Source organism: Lactuca saligna, chromosome 9, assembly GCF_052625555.1.
Source record: "Lactuca saligna cultivar CGN05327 chromosome 9, ASM5262555v1, whole genome shotgun sequence".
Taxonomy (NCBI): Eukaryota; Viridiplantae; Streptophyta; class Magnoliopsida; order Asterales; family Asteraceae; genus Lactuca; species Lactuca saligna.
Window position 1 is genome coordinate 99,636,134 of NC_136425.1, and position 20,177 is coordinate 99,656,310.

Here is a 20,177-nt window from a genome sequence, read left to right on the forward strand (position 1 = left end):
CAAAAAGACATAATGCATGATATCACAATACTCAATAAATGCATACAAGACCCTCCTGTCGCCCCAATATACCACTCATGGTAAGTATAATGTGCAGACACACCTCATAAGTAAGCTAGGAAAATGTGTACCACTCGAACCGTCTAATCCCCGCCTACATGTAACACACATCTCAAATTAACACTTAAAGTCACAATCTAAATAAGCGCAGGCTAGCCCCTCTATAACACTTTAGGAAGGGTAAAAGACCCTTCTACCCCTCCATGGCCTCCTCTACTCGTGTTTGACCAAACCCTAAAGTCAACAAAAGTCAACACTCGAGTCAACAGTCCATGTTAACCCAACTCGTCGAGTGCATCTATGCAACTCGTTGAGTACCATCGATTCCTCAGGAACCTCATGAAAGTTCAACTCAACTCGTCAAGTTGACCCGTCAACTCGTTGAGTTATAGCATGCTCAGAATCATCGGGACAAACCCTAACTGACTCGTTGACTCATCGAGTCCCTTCAGTTAAATCCTCATCCAGACATTTTAAGGCAGGAAAACTACTACACACTCTGGATCCATCCACCTAAGGCTCGAATATCACGTAAAGCTTCAAGAGTTACGTTCATGTATGGGATATTGGCTCAATAATGCCAATACAAGTTCTAATAAGGGTGTGGTGCACAAAATCTCTAGCTCCATAAAGCTTGGATATTTGGGCTAACAAGACCTCCTACAATCCAGATCTGAGGTTTCAACCTCAAGATATACTCAAGGGTCTCAATAACACAAGATAGATGGGGAAAAGCCCTAAAAACTCCCCGAACTATGATCTCACAAGGAAAATGATCTAGATAACATCTTTTTACCTCAAATAGAAGCTATCCACATAGAACCTTTAGATCTAAACATCCCTCCTTGCTCAGAGCCTTTATGTTTTCCTTTTCTTCTCTTAAAGTGCACCAAAATGCTCAAGATAGCCTCTCCTTCTCACATAATAAGCTAAAACTCAGTTAGGGTTCTTCACAGGGCGCTAAGGTGATAAGGGAGGAGAAAATGAGGGCTTAAGGCCCTTTAAATAGGAAACAGACCCAAAAACTTATGGTTTCCTCTCACAACCCCTACTCATCGAGTTGGGGTCCTCCGACTCGTCGAGTAGACTCTAAAAGTCCCATGCCCTCTACTCGGCGAGTTGGTGCTCCCCAACTCGTCGAGTTGCCATGTTCTTATGAATAAGATACATTAAATAAAATACATGGGAGTGGGGATGTTACAACATTGTAACTCTTAGCGTTGCTATTCTAGCTCGCTGTTCTTCTCCGGTTGCAGCTAGCGGACGTCCGCCGCTGCCATCCAGGATACTGTTTCAATGATTTCTCTCCGACTACCATGTGCCACAGCAAGGGTGGATGTGTTTCTGGCGTGAACTTGCATATGTTGACGTGTTTGCTGGGAGGGGGGCCAAAAGAAAGCATCGCCACCATCGTGAGGTGGTGGTTGTCACCGTAAATCACCGCATGCCGCCATTTCTGCTACTTTCTACCATCGCTTCCGAATCTTGACACACCCAGCCACCGTGGAGGTGGCTGTGAGTTTGTGTAAGGGTGTGTATTCGAGTAGACATGTGGTTTTTGGTTTTCATAAGGTTGTAGGTGTGATCGTTTGGCTGGAAAACCCACCAACACCGGCCCCTACAAGGGTGGTTGTGTGTGTATTTATCTATTTGTGTGTTTTTTTATTTTTACATTAAAGCATTGTAAATTGTAATTAGTGACTATAATAATAAAGAAAAGTCATAACCACCACTGTGAGGTGGTGGCTGTTGCCTCCCGCCGCTACCAGCCGTCGTGTTGGGTGGCGGTGTGCTTTGTTTGTGTTTAGATTTCATTTGGGATGCTTGGAAAAAATTGGACTAAAACCATAACCACCACCGTGTGGTGGTGGCCACCGCCGTGAGCGGCCGTTGACCACTACTACCCGAGGTGGTATTGGGTGGTACTCGACTAATGAAACCTTAGTGGGCCTAATGAAACCTTATTGGGCCTAATGAAACCCTAATGGATCTAAGGGCTTAGCTTTTGGGCCTATTGGGTTGTGATTGGGCTGAAAACCCTAATTAGATTTTGGAAAACCCTAATGTCATGAAACCCTAATTTTGGGAATTTGATCGGGATCCGTACTAGAATTATTTACTAGACTAAAAATTTTAATTAATAATCATTTGCAATTAGCCTAAGGAAATATTGGACTTAATGGATTAAGTCCTTAATGGGTTAAATAGGAACACTTAACCCTAATCGCCATTTCATGTGAAAACCCTAATTTCACTTGGGCCTTGAGTTGGGCCTTTCTATTGGACTTTGGTGATTAGGATACTGATGGGATATCCAAGAACAAGTAAATGGACTAAAATATTTGGATGGGCTTTAGGTTAAGGTTAATGTGAGGGTTTGGGCCCAATTTAACATAGATGGCCCATAATTGTACGACCATGTAGAGGTCTGGGCCCAATTTGGATGGGCTTTAGGTTAAGGATAATTAGAGGTTAGATCAACTGAAATGCCAAATGTTTGGACTGGACTAAATGGTTGGGCCTTAGGGTAAGACCATGTAGAGGTCTGGGCCCAATTTGGAAAATTGGGCCATATGTTGGGCTTTGGTTAATTAGTTGACTATTGTGCCTTTGGAGTGTGAGTTGGACCTTGGGCTTGGAACCCAATTATTAATTGGGTGTTTTTTGATGTTGACAACTCGGGAATCTGTCAACCAATAGATGGAGTTTTATCCGCTGGACTTGAGCAGTGTGAGGTGAGTTTTCCTCAGTATACTCAAGGATCGACGGCACCAAGGCCGACCCTTTTGGATTGCTATCCTAATATGTTATATGCTCGAGTATTGTACGACCCGTTAGATCAGTATCTTGGTACATATGATGTTATATGTTTCTATGATCCATTAGATCAGTATCCTGGTAGATAGGATGTTAATATGTTGTTATGATCTGTTACATCGGTTTATCTGTCTATGGACTGTTATGTGATTAGCTGATATATGTGCACATGTTTGACTAGTGGTTGATGCTTATCTGCTTTGTACAATAGCCAACAGACTTGGGCATTCAAACTCGATGGTTGTGGTCCGTGAGTATTCCATCCCAAGGATGATTGGACTCGTAGTATATGGGCATTCCAACATGATGGTTGTGGGCCAAGAGTATTTCATCCCGAGGATGACTGGACCCGTTATATATATATATATATATATATATATATATATATATATATATATATATATATATATATATATATATATATATATATATATAATTAAACACTAGGTGTCAGACCCGTGTATTACACGGGTTTATTAAAAATAAAACTTTAATATGAAAATACGTAAACATTAAATATTTTATAAAATAATGTGTTTCCATACAAAATGTAATCTTTTCGAGCATTTATGAAAGAAATCAAATTGTTTGAAGCATTTATTAGAATATATTATCAAATTAATAGAATGATAACCTTACATATATATAACCCATTAGAATTTATTGAAAATTTATTTTAAGAAATGTGAAATCCTCAAAAAATGACAAGTGGAAAATAAAAATTTTAAAAATCTTAGAAAAATGACATGTGTCAAAATGAAGGAGAATAGGACAAGTGGCAAAAAAACCTTCATTTATTAGGAAGGATATTGCTCATTTCTTGAAAATTAAGAGGTACTACACCTACTGCATAATATACACTCAACTTATGCTTATGGTGAAATACTTGTATTACATTTCCGTCTGTGCTTTGTTCCTCCAGACTCGCATTTTCTCTGAATCAAATAGCACAACCCTAACTCATCGTCATCAGCACCCGCTGTCTCCACCATCACTCTACCCTCACAACAATTTTTCGGCGACCAACCCCACCACAAATTCATCCCTGCCTCTCTTCTCTACTCTAACTTACTATCCAGCCCTGCCACCACTCATCGTTACAGAGAATACAATCGTCGTTATTAGTTTTTGATATCATAATCTTGATCTAAAACTTAGGGTTCCTCTCTCCCTTTTTAAGGTTTGGTTTCTTGATTTAATGGCAAGTTCTTTCTCAATGTAGATGAAATCCTCTTTCTCTCTCTTCGATCTAATGGTAAGTTTTGTTTATCTTCTTTGTTTCTGAACTTGCAAGTATGATTGGGGATTTCCCCTACTACAAATGGTACAAGGTGGCTTCAAGACTATAATCGGTACTAATATTACTTTATCAGTTCTTCAGGTTTTAGAACATCTATCTAACTAATCTTGGATTAATGCAATGATTTCAATCTGAGATAAAGTCAAGAGATCAACATGTAAGCTCCTACCCTTGAAATTCATTTCTTTTTTATTCTCTACATTTATTTCTTCCAATATTTGGTCATTACCCTTCACCACCAAGCTTTACTTTGATGTACTATCTTATCACACCGCCGCCGCCCTGGCAATTATCCACCACTATCGTCACTTCCAGACCAGCTCTCTATCATCTCTCTTCCTCTATTGATCCAAGCTTTACTTTGATGTATATATATATATATATTTTGAATCCAAAATTGGCTAGAGAAATCGAGAAATGAAGCAGATCTGTGTAGTTTAGCTTTATTTTTTTTCTTTGTTTTGTGAATATTCAGCACGTTGAAATGCTTATAAAATAAATTTATTTTTTGTTTTCGTTTTTAGTTGCAGGTCAAAATAGTTATGTGTCACCCTGAAAACAGTGGCCCTTTGGTGTTTTCAACAAAGAACACAGTTAGAGAACTCAGAAACGAAGAAGATCTATATTTTTTATAGCTTTGTATTATCTTTATTATGTCAATCTCCATGCTTTAACAGATAATTATAAAATGAAATTTATAATTGTTTTTTTGTGTACAGTGATTTTTCAAGTTTGGTGGAGGAGGAGGTTGGTTCTCCATGCTTTAACAGATAATTATAAAATGAAATCTATAAGGAAATAACCCTAAGGGTAGATTTGTAAATATCCCATCAAACTTAACCGCCTATAAAATGTTTGCATTTTTTCAGGTACTCATTGCATCGATTCACCAATCGACTCATGTATCCTCTGCCTAGAAAACATAGATACACAATAGAGCAAACGTACATGCCTACAAAACAGAGATTAAACTTGAATTTCATGTCACCTAAATCCCTAGGTGCTTAAGGTAATGTTTCTCTCATTGGATCATATAGTACATATGAACGGTATTTTTGTCATTTTAATGGTAATTGTATTGATTTGTCTTTTGTGCACTAAATACTTTATCAAGTTCAAAATCTGGAGTCAAAATGGAGCCATTTGCACAAGTTTCCTTATTTTTAGCTACTTTTCTTGATGTTACTTTGATACACCTTTCTAATCCTTTTCTTCATTAAAATCAACATTTTTGGCTTATATGGCGGTCGATCAAGAGTTGGGACCGGGAAAACGAGAAATATGTGCTACAATTCTTTTTTTTTTTTGTTAAATTTTATTAAACCAACATTTAGTAACTACTTAAAAACATAAAAAAACATTGTTTTTAGTAAGGTACATAGTTTTTTAGGTTTAGTGTTATATCAAGTTACTAATGTATACAATTTTTGTGCGTTGTGTGTGGGTGTTTTTGTTGGTTACAGATCTTTACAAAAATCATGTTTTTAGAATAAACAATTCCTATATGTTATCACTAACCGTCTTGATCTGGTAATGATTATTATACACAATCACAACAAAGTTACTACATCTTCACTTCAATCTTCTGTCTTTCCTTTATGTTATCATATTTCTTTTCTTTGATATCAAATTATGGGTGTTGTTTTTCATATGTATCTATATAATTATAGTTAAAAACAATTCCTTTTATACCATTCACCTTGCATGTTTTGACTGATCACAATATATTGGCTTTGGTTCTTTTCTCTTTTCTTGGTGATCTTTTTTGTCAATGAAAAATTCACAATTTTACAATTTTACCATGGGGGTATTCTTTTTCTTCACAAGGTTTAAATTTAAGTTTGCCCATTTATCAAATTGGATGGATTTGCCCTTGTAGTTGATTTTATGCTATCTAATGATGATTTCAAGTTTTTGGACAAAACTACCCTTGCTTCATATTTGATGTCTTCTCTATCTTTTTGGATAAAGAGTAATATGGTATTGTGGCCTATATATAGATGATATGACCCCTAATGTTGATGTTATTGTTTCTGATGGGGTTCTGGTGAAATATGCCATCTTTTTTTTTATCAATTTTTTTAACAAACTTTGATTGACTTACCGGTAATTAGAATATGGAAAGTTATATAATAATATTTTTTATTTATAGCCTTTTATTTGTAAATGTTTCCTTTTATAGTTTTAACATTTAAATTTTAGATTTTTATTGCCTTTGTCATTATAGTATATTTTTATAAATTGTAAAATATATATCCTATTCAAAATTATTTTTTCTTAGTTTGTATTTTGTAAAACAGGGAAGTATGTAATTTTTATTTGGTTTGTAATCATGCTTTTATAATATTTTGGTTTTTATAATGGTAAATATTTTATATGCAGACTACAAAACATGGATAATAGATACAATAGCGACAATTGGAATATTCTTTTATAAAAACTTTACATCTCTTTGGGATACACACAAAGGGGTGATTAGTGAGATGTATCTTCATGCAAATTCTAATGATTTGGAGCTTTGGGAACTTGTGAAACAGAAAAACATGATGAATTAGTTCCATGATTCTCTTGGATTGGTTTCTGCTAAAATTGATAAGGTAATGGTTAAGTTGTTTGATTATTTGTGAAATATCTGAATTACCCTTTGATTTGTAGGTGAATTGTTGAAGTGGCTCAAGTAGAGGATTTAGAGTCTATTAGTGATCTTGTGAAAAGATCAGATTGTGAACAAAGGACCCTTGATTTTTTTTAAAATGTTATGAAGAAAAGAAGAAATTTAAACATTATTACTGATACATTGTTGCAGGCCAGTAAAAATAACATGCAAATATTATGGGACATTATAAAAATAACTATTGTGTATTTTAATGAAAATCTTGAAATTTACATAGATGTTTTAGTCTGATGGGTGATAACATATGTGTTGTAAATTTTGTTTTTAGTATTATCACATATTTGCAAATTTTTGTGAAATTTGGTTGACTGTTATCATTTACTTTTTTTTTTCAGTAAAACTTTATAATATAATGTTAGATTTAGTTATTATCTAGATGTTTGTTTTGTATAGTATAATTGTTATTTGTGTCTTGATTTTCATTGGAATTATAACTAGGTATTAAAAATATATTTTAACATCTCAAATATTAACGTGATATCATGTTAAAAGATTTTAACACTACAAAATAATTTTATTTCAAATTCATAAGTAACTATCTATCATATGAATTCTTATATTGAACTTGATTTTAATTTGGTTTGTAATTATTTATGGTAAATCTATCATTCTTTGTTTTGTAATTATTCTTTTTAAAAATTGAGTTGATGTTATATAATTTTTTTTAACTACACTTATCAAAATAAAAAAGTAAAAAGATAAAAAAAAGTAGAACATATGAACAAATTAGAAATAAAATAACTATATATAAGAATAGATAATGTTAACTTAAAAACTATAATTAAAATACATATATCGATTGCATAATTTTTATTACCCGAAAAAATCTTTAAATCTGTTAGATATTTGTTTAAATAAACTTAGATGTGGAGGTGTAGAAACTCACACCATTTTTTTTTTCAATTGTGGCTTATTTAATTACTAGGGTTGATATCTTGTGTGTTGCTTTAGAGAACTCTTAATTCAAAATATCCGGGAAGAAGTAGGGTGTCAATTAGTAAAATGGCTTTTATTTATTTATTTATTTAGAATAACATATGCCAAAACAAAAATGTTTAATTCCTAAAACAATTATTAAAAAATAGATGTTATCCAATTAAAAATTTTAATTTTAAACAAACTAAAAAAATAAGTTAAAGTATAACAATTAAGGAAAATTTTAGAACAACGACTCTTATTGATACTTGTTTAGATGTAGAGTATTTGTGCAAAAACACTAAGCCTCTAGAAACTAAATTTTGAAAAAACAATATTCGTACCCGTCGCTTAGTGCCGGTAAACAGCTAGTATATATATATATATATATATATATATATATATATATATATATATATATATATATATATATATAGGCATTCCAACCTGGGGTATTCCATCCGGATGGATGACTGGACCCAAAGCTTGATTGGGCCTGGGGTATTCCAACCTGATGGTTGATTGGACTCAACATATTTGTCATTGTATACGATGAGACTGCGCTGCTTCATGCGTCAGTAAATAGGCCTGGGGTATTCCATCTCAATGGATGATTGGACCCCTAATATGTTGCCATTCCAACCCGATGGTTGAGGGCCTGGGGTATTCCATCGCGATAGTTGATTGGACCCATAGTATGTTGTTTGTGATTATATGTGTATTGTTGTGTGTACGGGTATTTTGGGTTTCAGTTTATTGTTTCAGGTGCTTCAAATGTCTCGGTAAGGCGAATACGTGACCGTACACATGCTTGTGTTTTGGGCTTATGGTTTCCAGGATACTCTGATGTAGAACCATTTTGTAATAACTAATGGCTTGTGGATGTTTGAAAAGGTTTTAAATTGGTTTGATTTTTATGGATGTTACAAGTTGGTATCAGAGCCATGGTTTGACTGAATTGGAGGAACATTTGTGTGAATCTAGTCTCAAATCAAGGAAAAGATTTTCAAAATGATTTTCAAATGGTTTTCACAATAATAGAGGACGATGCAAGTGTATGATCAGTCGGAGCCAGTAAGTAGACCCGGAAATACCATGCAATTATTTGATATTGAGATATGTTAGAACAACATGCTAGTACTAGGCGAGGGATCTTCAGGAATTGTATGATAGAATTGCCTGATTGTTTGATGTTTGATAGCCTAGAGTTTTCCTTATATGAAATTGACATGATTAACGTAGTTCCTCACTGTATACATCATAGGTTATACATAATTAAGATCTTATAGCCTTAGAATATTTGGTTTAGCTTTATTTCCCGTTCCTTGTCTGGTTGTGGGCTTAGAGTATGACCGAGTATTCGAATGTCTATAGGGTCCAATGTTATGTATGACTAGCATACACTAGTGTTGTAGGGTTGGTGGAAGTTTCATGGGTAGGTTGTGCGAGGTCGGTAGGCCAATATGAGATATTTAGCATTCCTCTAGGAGTGAGGATTGAGCGCTTTCTAGCTTATTGTATATTGTTAGGACGTTGTGATGACACTCAAGACAAATATGGGTAGGTGTGTAAGGTAGTATGGGCCCGTACTACTGAAAGCATAGGACCCATACACGTAGCAAGGAAGTCACAACCCCTAGGGTTTAGTTGGGAATTGGTTCCCTATTATTATATGGATTATCTGAGATCTCTCTAGTGTATTATCAGAATGGTGGTTACGAGGCGTTTTGAGACTGGGTCCAGATCAGGATCGGGAGCTGGCAGCCAGAATAGGCCAGTATTGTTAGAGGGCTGTGTCAATGAGATCATCCAGGAGGAGGTGATCGAGATTGTCCGAGGACAACTGCCAAAGATGTTTGGGTCTATTAAGACCTCCTTGGTTGAGTATTTTGATGAGTGCGATGTAGCCCTTGCTGAGGCGGCTGCTGCAACAGCTACAACAGTTGTAACGACGACAAAGGGAGGAGCTGGTCGAGCTTTCCAGTACCGAGACTTGTTACTGGACGTATTATGTTGAGTAGAGAGCTTCAGTTAGTTGGGATCATGAAGATATTTTGTACTCGTTACATTTCGTAGGTTGAGTGGGAGAGGCTAGCATAGGAGTTTATGAATTCGAGGCTTTGAGGGTTTTGCTCGAGGCCGGAATATGAGTCGTGGGGACTCCGAAAGTGAGTGATGATTATGTTCAGCTAGAGTTATGCAGCTGGAAGTAGAATGGTTAATTGATGGATTGGAATGTCATTTTCCTGGGCAAGGATTATGCCTTTTTAGTTTTTGATCTCGAAGGAGTGAGCATGCTTGTGACCCCAAAATCATGTTGTATTCCAGCTCGGGGTCAGTTAGTCGTAGGGGTTGGCGACAGTTTTTCAGCGCTGATGACCATGGGTGGGTCGATGTGGCATATGTACCTTGTGGGGCATACACGAATATCATCCCTACTCATAATAGCTAAGATCCGATTCGCCTAGGATCTTTGGTATCGGGTGGTAAGGATTGATTGTGTGATTTATTGCACTTTTGGGATTGGAGATTATGTCTTGGGAGTAGTTTGTACCCTGGTTTAGGGCAGAGGTTGCTTCAGCTACTGCAGCTTAGCTGTGGACGACTGAACTAGTGAGTGAGTCAGGGTGTGAGACCCTGAATGATATGATTTCTAGAGCCTGAGAGCGGGGAGGTCTGTTTAGAGAACCATAGGAAGAGGGGTAGTATGTGAGATGTTTGCGGACAGGGTCCCGCAGGATGGTTATTCAGCATTTTTCAAGATTCCGTATTATTAGTAACTGTTATTGATTGGCAGATGAAAGCGCCAATGGAAGTAGCTCGTTGCTTAGATATTAGTTGGAACACCTATCTTTTGGTCTTTAAGATTTGAGTGTGGGATCATTCAAATATTAGGTACAGTTTGTTTCGTTGAGATTCAAGAAGTGTTTAGCTAGCTCTTATAAGTGTGTGATCCTTTGGGATTGGCTGGTAATGGAGCACCAGCTGGAAAGAGTTGGTTATCATCGGATTGATCGTCAGAAAGTGAGAACGAATTGGAATTCTACAAATTTAATGTATTGTGAAGACTTAGTAGAATCAAAGTTAGGGAGAATTATTCCAGGATTCAGAAGCAGGAGCGGTTTTGAAACTGGGATAAGTTTCGCCTTTCCATCAGGGAGGAAGGCGGACCAAGTGGCTGTTTAGTTTAAGGGTTGTGTGAGTCGGGAGTTCGATAAAACTCCCCATCATGTGTATTGCGTCTTCTCGGTGCTTGATAGTAGAATTTGGGGAACCAGGGTGGGGTTCTAGTCATGTATTGAATTCTGTTTGGGTGTTCGGTCGAGTGTGTACTCAACTCTGCAAGTTTTTTAATTGATAGATTGAGGGTACGGTATCGGGTTGTGGTTGTGTTAGGGCGAAAGTGTTATAATACTGAGGGGGGTAACCATAGAATTCACATATTCTTTAAGATGATTAGGCCATGGTGGGCCAGTTCCTAAGATTGTGGGTAGACCATGACATTATTGGAATCAGGAAACGGTACGTCATTGGGGACCGGGCTTGATGTAAGACTACATTATTCTAGTAGCATTCACTTTTTGTATCTGCTTCGATGGCGACAGGTTGTCATGTTGCTATGATCAGATGGATCAGAAGGATTGATGGAGCCATGAGTGGCAATATAGTTAGAGAAATTATTGCTAGTCGAAGTTTCCTTCAGGAGTCGTGTGGGGCGAATATGAGATTACTCTTGGCTCAACAACCGGACATGACTTCAGTATTCCAAATAGGTTGGGACCAGGGGGGTCTCAGTGGACTTCAGAAGCAACCAGAAGGCAACCTACTGTTTCAGACAGTTTCTATGTTTAGGGCGATACTGATGAATTGGGTTTCAGGTGTATGAGAAGTATCTATATCTTGGAACCCCAATTAGGGCGATACTGATGAATTGGGTTACAGGTGTATGAGAAGTATCTATAGGTTGGAACCCCAATTATCATAAGTTGGATGGTTGTTTGAGAGATAAGCGGAATTGGCCCAACAATAATGATTTGGTATAGGCGGTCTGTTAGGGAGCCAGACCATCTTGAGACTATAGATTTCGAATTGAGTAATGTGATCATAATTAGGGAATTCGTCCCTCTTCTAATTTTAAAAGTCGATTAGGGTTAGTTTTGATTGCCTTGGGAAGGCTGGGGTTATGCTTGGGATTGTGGCCATTTAGTTCAAGTTGTCTGGCGTGTAAGGAATGATAAGAAACAATTTCGAGGACCAAATCAAATTTAAGTGAGGGAGAGTTGTGACATCCCTTTTAAAATAGAATAATTAAATAATAAACCTAGAACCCCGAAAAGTAATTTCTATTATTAATTTAAATTATTATAACCCAATATCAAATAATATTTAGCGAGGTGTTGGTTTTCGGAAGCCAAATGTCATGATTTAGAGTTTCGGGGGTTAGAGTGTAATTTCCAGATTTGTTTTGCAAAAGATTCTCAAAGTGGAGGGCTGTTTGGTAAAATATGGGACTTAATATGGAAGAACTATGGAATGTCGAGGGCTGAATGGTAACTTAGGGATTCATTATGAAAAGATTATGGATGGGAGGGGCTAGATGTGTCAAAACCATATAGAATTGCATGGGATACGGGCTTAAACCATCACCCTCCAAGTGCCTCACATATAAGGGATAAACTCTAACCCTACTCTTAGATGAAACAGCCGACACCACCTTGTGAATCCCCATCCACCACCTCACTTCTTCTCGTTTTTCTGATCCGACCAGGTCGCTACCTGCTGTCGACGACACCATGAGCGGCAAGGAGGACCACCGAGATCGGAGTTTGAACTGTGAATGGTGAAGTGTGGGCTGCGAACGACTAGAATACTGTCGAACATTGTGACTCTTAGTGTTGCGGTTCCAGCTCGATGTTCTTCTCTGGTTGCAGCTAAATGACATCCACTGCTGCCGTCCAGGGGACTATTTCATCGATTTCTATACAAATGCCATGTGCCACTACATGGGTCGCAGTGTTTGGATGCATTTTTGGTATGAAATCTCGAATGTTCACGTGTTTGCTGGGTGGTGGACCAAAAGAAAGCATCGCTACCACCGTAAGGTGGTGGCTGTCATCGGAAATCACAACCTGCCGCCATTTCTACTACTTTCTGTCATCGCTGTAGTATCTTGACACCACCAACCACCATGGGAGGTGGTTGTGAGTTTGTGTAAGGGTGTGTATTCGAGTAGACATGTTGTTTTCAGATTTCATAAGGTTGTAGGTGTGATGGTTTGGCTGGAACCACCACTACCACTGTGAGGTGGTGGCTGCCACCATCTACCACCGCCGGCCACCACAAGGGTGGTTGTGTGTGTGTGTTTATCTATTTGTTTGTGTATTTATTTTTGGGTTAAAGCATCATGAGGTGGTAGCTGCAGCCTCCCACTGCCACCAACCACCGTGTTGGGTGGTGGTGTGTTTTATTTCTGTTTAGATTTCATTTGGGATGCTTGGACAAAAATGAATTAGAACCATAACCACCATCGTGAGCCGCTGTTGACCAACACTACCCAAGGTGGTAGTGGGTGGTGCCCGACTAATGAAACCCTAGTGGGGCTAAGGAAACCCTAGTAGGCCTAATGAAACATTAATGGATCTAAGGACTTAGCTTTATGGCCTATTGGGTTGTGATTGGGTTGAAATCCCTAATTAGGGTTTGGAAAACCCTAATGTCATGAAACCCTTATTTTGGGAATTTGATCGGGACCAGCATTGGAATTATTTATTAGACTAAAAATTTTAATTAATAATAATTTGCAATTAACCTAAGGCAATATTGGATTTAATGGATTAAATCCTTAATGGGTTAAGTATGAGCACTTAACCCTAATCGTCATTTTATGTGAAAACCCTTATTTCACTTGGGCCTTGAGTTGGAGCTTTCTATTGGAATTTGGTGATTGGGCTATTGATGGGCAATCCAAGAACAAGTAAATAGTCTAAAATATTTGTATGGGCTTAGGGTAAGGCCCATGTGAGGTTTTAGGCCCAATTTGGAAAATTGGGCAATAGATGGGCCATAACTAGGCCTTGAGGATTATTAGAGGTTGGACCAATTGAAATGCCAAATGTTTGGACTGGACTAAATGGTTGGGCGTTAGGGTAAGACCATGTAGAGGTCTTGGCCCAATTTGGAAAATTGGGCCATATGTTGGGCTTTGGTCCATTGGTTGACTATTGGGCCTTTGTAGTGTGAGTTGGACCTTGGGCTTGGAACCCAATTATTAATTGGGTTTTGTTTGATGTTGACAAATCAGGAATCTGTCACTCAGCAGCTGGAGTTTTCCTCACTATAATCAAGGGTCGAAGGCACCAACGCCGACCCTTTTGGATTACTATCTTGATATGTTATATGCTCGAGTATTGTATGATCCGTTAGATCAGTATCCTGGTAGATAAGATGTTATATGTTGTGATGATCCGTCAGATCAGTATCCTGGTAGATAGGATGTTATATGTTGCTATGATCCGTTAGATCAATATCCTGGTAGATAGGATGTTACTTTGTTGTTATGATCTGTTAGATTGGTTTGTCTGTCTATAGATTGTTATGTGATTAGCTGATATATGGTCACATGTTTGACTAGTGGTTGAGGATTATCTGCTTTGTACGAGAGCCAACAAACCTGGGCATTCCAACTTGATGGTTGTGGGCCGTGAGTATTCCATCTCGAGGACGATTGGACTCGTAGTATGTGGGCATTCCAATCCGATGGTTGTGAGCCGAGGGTATTCCATCCTAAGGATGACTAGACCCGTTATATATATATATATATATATATATATATATATATATATATATATATGCATTCCAACCTGGGGTATTCCATCTCGATGGATGACTGAACCCGGAGCTTGATTGGGCCTGGGGTATTCGAACTGGATGGTTGATGGGACCCAACATATTTGTCATTGTATACGGTGAGACTGGGCTGCTTCATGCGTCAGTCAACAGGCCTAGGGTATTCCATCCCGATGGATGATTAGACCCATATTATGTTAGGAATCCAACGCAATGGTTGAGGGCCTTGGGTAATTAAACCTGATGGTTGATTGGACCCATAGTGATTATATGTGTATTGTTGTGTGTATGGGTATTTCGGGGGAACTCACTATGCTTTGTGCTTACAGTTTCTGTTCATTGTTTCAGGTGCTTCAGACGTCTCAGCAAGGCGAAGGCGTGACCTTACACATCCTTGTGTTTTGGGCTTTTGTTTTTTGTTACTCTGATATTAAACTATTTTGAAAACATTTTCTAATAACTAATGGCTTTTGGATGTTTAAAAAAGTTTTAAATTGGCATTATTTTTATGGATGTTACAAGGTGATTTGGGTTATGATTTTAGTTACTGCAATTGGGTCGAACCACATAGCAAAGGGTTGTATGCTGAGAAAGAAGGAAGAAAAGAAATAGTGAGTAAAGGACGAAGCATATTATGGAGGAAAGATTGAGGATATAAAAGCTCGAACCAAAGGAATTTCTTTGATGGGTAGAGGAGATGATGAGGACGAAGAAACATATCAGATTGGTTCTTTAGGGTCTGAAGATAAAGAGATACGAAATCCTACACATGGAGCTACGTATGCACAATATGAAGAAGGTGATTCTGATGAGGAGAAGATCACATGAAGATGCTTCGTCTCAACAATTGCTAAGAAATCTCCTTTGATAGCAAAGGTATGTGATCTTCTTGAATCTCTTAGTATTCCTTCAAATACTTGTAGTTTTAAGATTATTTGATGGTACTTTTTCTTATCTTTAATGATATGTTGATTTCCATGAGTAAAGAAGCTAAACAATCTGAATCATTGCTATATGATGTTCAACACAAATTGAAAGTTAAGAAGAGTGTCATTGAGAGTTTAGAGCTTAAAATAAGATATGTTACAATAGATAGAGATTCTGTTAGGACAAATAGCATGTTGTTAGTCAAATTGTGGAATATTTACTGTAATTCAACTAAACGCTTGTATGCAAAAGATGGATGAAACTTCTAATGATAGAGAAAAAGATGGATGAAACTTCTTATGATTACGAAAATAAGATATCAGAATATGATAAAATTCCTAATGATCCATATGCACATGTAGTAGTTAATATTTTTTATTACTTGAATGTCGATGATCTTGTGAATATTGTTAATGAAACTTTACCTAAAAATGAACAAATCAAGATTTGGAACATGACTGAGAAGTCGACATTTGATTCTCATGAAAATTTTGTTGATATCAAAGATGATTATAATAATATCAGTGAAATTGAGGTTGATGAAAGTGTCGATTTCTCACAATTGTCTATTATTAATATCAATTCGATGTCTACAGGAAAAGAAAATTGTCAGGATTTAATGTCGAAAGTAAACGATGATCGGCCTTCTACATCAAAATTCTGTGATCCTCTTGATAATGTTGTGGTTGAAGACTATGTGAGTGATGTGGATAATGTTTCGAATGAGAAACCTATACCCATGGTTGTTTTTGAACAAGTCTTTGAGGAATCAAAGCAGTACACAAAGGTGTTGAAAGATAACGAAAAATGTAACAATCCAAAAATAAGGGGTAAAAATTTCATTTTTATTATAGTAAAAAAACAGATATATTCTAAATCCAAATATTCCAAAAACATGATTAATTAAAAAATTTATTAGAGTTCATCCCAAAATCATAAATAGCGGAACACGGGTGTGCGCACTGCGATCAATCCAAGCCCTTCCTTTCCAAAACGATGATACCTGAAACAATAAACAAAAATGTAAGCACAAAGCTTACTGAGTTCCTAGAACATACTTCACATAATCCACATAAACCATATCAATCACATAGGCTACATCAATCATATAAGGCATATCAATCACATAAGTATATAAGGATGCCGTGGGTTCCTCCCACGGTCTTACACCATGATCCCATGGGCTCCTCTACATGGTCTTACACCTGAATGCATGGGCTCCCCCATGATCTTTACATGGAAAGCCATGGGCTCCCCCACATGGTATAACATGCAATCACCATGGGCTCCCCCATGGTCTTTCGTGCAAGTATCACAAAGACAACTAGCATATCACACATCACATAAACAACTAATATACCACATATTACATAAACAATGCATATAAACATTTAAGGATGTTGTGGGATCCTCCCAGGGTCTTACTCCAGGATGCCATGGGCTCGCCTACATGGTAAAACACCTATGTGCCATGGGCTCCCCCATGTTCTTTAGCTGGAAAGCCATGGGCTCCCCCACATGGTCTAACATGCAACCGCCATGGGCTCCCCCATAGTCTTTCGTGTAAGTATCATAAAGACAACTAGCATATCACACATCACATAAACAACTAATATACCAAATATTACATAAAAAATGCATATAAACATTTAAGGTTTCTGTGGGCTCCTCCCAGGGTCTTACTCCAGGATGCCATGGGCTCGCCTACATGGTAAAACACCTATGTGCCATGGGCTCCCCCATGGTATTTAGCTGGAAAGCCATGGGCTCCCCCACATGGTCTTACATCTAGGTGCCACGGACTCCTCTCATGGTCTATACTTGAAAAGCCATGGGCTCCCCCACATGGTCTTACATCCAAGTGCCATGGGCTCCTCCCATGGTCTTCCATACGAGTAACACATATAGATAGCAAACACTAACATAACTGACTATCATACCACATATCTATATAATAAAAAAGTATGTCATACATCGCAATATGGGCTGGCCTTGGTGCCTTCGACCTGTTGGTATGATGAGGAGACTCACCTAGTACTGTTGAAGTCCCGCGGATAAAACTCCCATTGCTGGTTGACAGATTCCCGAACTGTAAACATCAAAATGACATCCAATTAATAATTGGGTTCCAATGCATAATCACAACTCTATACTTGGGGTAAGGAGACTCTCTTACCCCCAACCTCGTTTGGTTCAAAACAAAGGCCAAAACTCAAATTCTGAAGCCCAAAACCAAATAATCAATCAAGACCCAACATATGACCCAATTTTCCAAATTAGGCCCAAACCTATACATGGGCTTATCTTAAGGCCCAACCATTTATTCTAGTCCAAACAATTGGCATTCTAATGGGCCAATAACTAATAATCATCAAGACCTAATTATGGCCCAATTTTCTAAATTGGGCCCAAGCCTTTCCAATGGTCCTTATCCTAAGGCCCAATGTTTTCCTTAGTCCATAAGCATGTTTCCCATTTGGCACACGAAGGCCCAAAATAAGTCTGTCCAAGAAGTGGCCCAATAAGAACCCAAACCCAATTAGGGTTTTTCACATAAAATGATGATTAGGTTTAAGTGTTCCTACTTAACCCATTAAGGACTTAATCCATTAAGTCCAAACATACAATGAAATCGGGCTTGTGTCATAAGTTCACTCCAATGGTCCAAAATGCGGGTCTCGATAAGTCCAAATTAGAATCTCCAAGATTAGGGTTTTCTAAACCCTAATCAGGGTTTCCAACCCATCACAATCCAATTAGGCACAAAAGTTAAGTCCTTAGGCCCATAAGGCTTTTATGAGGTCAATTAGGGTTTTCCTAAGTCACACACCACCCACTACCACCTCGGTTAGCGGTGGTCAATGACGGATCACGACATCTTATGGCGGCGACTACCACCTCGCGCTGGTGGTTATGGTTCTAGTCCATTTTATCCAAGCATCCTAAACAAAATCTAACACACACACAAGCACACCGCCACCCAACACGGCGACTGGTGGCGGTAGCCATCACCTCGTGGTGGTGGTTGTGAGTTTTTTCATAATAATTCCAATCAAAATACAATATTACAATGAATTAACCAAATAAACACACACACACACACAAATATCACATACACACACACACCCAGCCACCCTTGTAGCGGCAGGCGGTGGTTGGAGGTGGCAGCCACCACCTCACGGTGGTTGTGGTGGCTGTTCTCATGAAATCCGACCATGAAACACCCAAATAATCATACATACTTGCAACACACGGGTTGAAACACAGCAAAACAGCCTGCCTCAGGGTGGTGGATGTCGACCGAAGCAGTGGGAGAAGAACCTCGTGCGCAACGGCGAATGTGGCTGCGTGAAGCACCGATGATCTGAGAAGAAAGGATAAAGCAAACAACAACACCAGCAGCGACAGAGTTGGGCATCCGCTCGGTGTCCTTCTTTTTCACAGAGGCCGGCAGCGGTGACAGCCTCCGGTTGTTCAAGACCTCGCATCAACGGTTTATAGCCCCATCAGGTCTGCAACGATCCTTCCTTGGCTGTTCACAACTTCACAAGCAGTGGGATGTGGGGGCCGACCTTGACTAGGCTGCGGCGGCTGAAGAGGCTACCCAAGGTGACAGTTGTAAGACGAGGCTAGGGTTAGGGTTAGATGTGTCTAAAGAAAAACAGGAGGGAAGGGAATGATGGGTTTAAGTTTCGTGTTCCTTTCAAAATGATAATCGAAATTGACACAATCGGTCCTTCCCCTTAACAATATTTTCAACTAAGTCCATAATTTAACTTTTTAACCCCAACCATCCAAAAACCCTTCAACTTAAGTCCCAATAATTACCATGCAACCCCTCCCTATACAAAACCTTTTCAAATTTGGTCCAGAATTTACTCTTTAGCCCCTCCTTCCATAAATGCTTTCGTATTAAGTCCAAATGATACCAAACAACCCCTAACTTCTAATAATCTTTACAAAATAAATCATGAATATACACTTTAACCCTCGAAACTCCAAATTATATTATTTGGCTCCCCAAAACCAACACCGCGCTAAATATTATTGATTTTAGGGCCATTATAAAATAATATGAATTATAAATTTATATCTTGGGGTTCCGGGTTTATTATTTAATTACTTTATTTCAAACAGGATGTTACAACTCTCCCCCACTTAAATTAGATTTTGTACTTGAAATCAATTCCTTACCACTACTCACATGCCAAATAACTTGAGCAACATGGTCACAGTCCTAAGCATACCATAACCACTCCAAGGCAACCAAAACCAACCCCGCGTGGTTCTAAAACCTGAAGATGAAACAAATTCCTCACAACATGATCCCATTTACTCAATCTGAAGTCTCGAGATAGTTTGTCTCCCCGACAGACTGCCCACCCCGAATCGTTGTCGAGTTCACTGCACTTATCTCCCAGCTTGCTACTTAACCTCTGCCATTATTTAGTCTAACTATAAACAACTTAGTATATGCCCCGAATGACAGGAAACTCACACACGGACTCTAAATCATTGAAACCACTCTAACTCATCTTGCTGCCACATAACTGCTTTCCTGAAGAGCAACCGAGACCTCCCTGGTCCCAACTTGTCTACCAACTGTCTAGAACACCGAACACCTACCCAATTGCTGAG